At 37.8% G+C, this 2,003-nt stretch overlaps 1 pseudogene; it reads right to left on the reverse strand.

The window, feature by feature from the left end:
* Positions 1–377: 377 nt before the first annotated feature.
* Positions 378–1,187, reverse strand: LOC118546705 (protein SET-like; annotated as a pseudogene).
* Between the last annotated feature and the right edge of the window lie 816 nt (positions 1,188–2,003).

Here is a 2,003-nt window from a genome sequence, read left to right on the forward strand (position 1 = left end):
AGGAAGAAAGCTAGAATTCTATGCACTACTACACAGGGGCCTAGCACCCTCCAGCTTCCAGCAAAGTTAAGGGAGTAGGTTTTTCTTGTTTCCCACAGAGCATGGTGGTATTGATTCCATAAAGTTTTTGTTGAGACAGGAAGGGATAAAAATGAATTTGGAACAGCAAAGGGCAGAGATTCTTTTCCCATTGTATTCTGCTCAAAGTATTTCCCCCCAAAATAAGTTGAGAACCATGGTACAGAGAGAGAGAAAAGAGACTTCAAAAAAACAGGGCAAGTGAGCACAAGAGGAAGGGGGAAAAAAAAGAGACTGCACCTTGCTCCCAGGGACTGAAGAAAATTTAAAAAGGAAGGTTGGACTCCATCAGTGTTCCATTAGTCATCTTCTCTTTCGTCCTCCTTCATCCTCAACTCCTTCATCAATATCTTTCAATCCTCCTTCTTCTTCATCATCATCATCAACTTCTTCTCCTTCCCCTTTTTCATCATCCATATCGGGAACCAAGTAGTACTGTAATGGATTTGGCCAAATATCATCTTTGATGACTTCTCCTAACTCATCTGCACCTGCATCAGAATGGTCAGTAAACTGGGTGAAGAAGCTCTCTTCTTGCTGAATTTACTCTGTGTTTGACTTGAACGTTTCGTCAAATCTTTTCCAGATTTCCATTTGATTTCGGTGGACTTTGAAGATGGATCACCACTCTCACTCAGATGAAATTCTCTGGAGAGAACTTTATTTTCGAAGTAAGGGTTTTCATCAAAATAAAAATCTATTCTGTAACCTGATTTAATATCTTCAAATTCTGTCACTTCAACTCTTGTCAAATAATGCAGCACCTCTTCATCCTCCTCCCCAAGCAGTGTAGACACTTGTGGATGGTTGACAAATGTTGTTACCCAAAAATTGAGGACTTTGGCAATCAATTCGACCTCTCCTGAAAAAAATGGTTGGTGGAGTTTGTTATATTTCTGTTCTACTTTTAAAATCTCCTCACTGGCTTGTTCATTAAGTCTGTCTATTTCATTTCGTACTTCATCAATATGTTTAATTGCTTCTTGGTGTTCTTCTTCTCCCCTAAGCAAGTGCTGAGAGGTCGACATCTCCTTCAGCTTGGGGGCAGGAGGCAGTCTGGGTTTCTTCATTTGAGGTGGCAGGAGTGAAGACTGGCATTTGGGGGCCATGTTGTGAGGAAATTCCACAAAACCAGGAGAGAGGCACTTCTGGAAGAAGCTCTGATTACTCCATCCAAGGTTTTTAAATAAAAAGATGCAAATAGTAGACACTAGAATGAGACCATTATAATGATGTCTAAAAGAAGCTGATAAGTTACAGAATCTAACTTAAGATATTTTAAGAGTTTCTAGCTGGTGGGAAATGTGTATAGCAGAGGGTGGGAGGGGGCTGTTATTAGAAAAACAAAGTGGAAGTGTTTCTGTATATACCCAAATGAATTAGGCTCCTCAAAACAGTTTAATACTAATGGATTTGTCTTCATTTTTGTGATTGACAATTGGGAAAAAAATATTTAATCCAGGAACACTCAAATTTTAGGGTACAGTAAAATCACCTGGGGCTATTTTTTTAATTGCATTTTCCCAAGCTCTACCCTACACTCAGAGATCCAACTCAGTGGACCTGTGGCAACACCCCAGAATCTCCACTTTTAACAACTTGATCATTCAATGCTATACATTTCCCTCTAAGTACTGCTTTTACTGCATTCCACAAATTTTAATAAATTGTATTTTCATTTTTATTTAGTTCAAAAGATTTTTTAATTTCTTTTGAGATTTTTTTCTTTTGGCACATTTTTTCTTTGATATTATTTAGAAGTGCATTGTTTAATCTCCAACTATTTGGAGACTGTCCAGTTATCTTTGTTATTGATTTCTAGTCTAATCCTATCATCGTCTGAGAACACACATTATATGATCTCTATTCTTTTAAATATATTAAGGTGTGTTTTATGGCCCAGAATATGGTCTTGGTAGAAGGAT

Source organism: Halichoerus grypus, chromosome 9 (assembly GCF_964656455.1).
Source record: "Halichoerus grypus chromosome 9, mHalGry1.hap1.1, whole genome shotgun sequence".
Taxonomy (NCBI): domain Eukaryota; kingdom Metazoa; phylum Chordata; class Mammalia; order Carnivora; family Phocidae; genus Halichoerus; species Halichoerus grypus.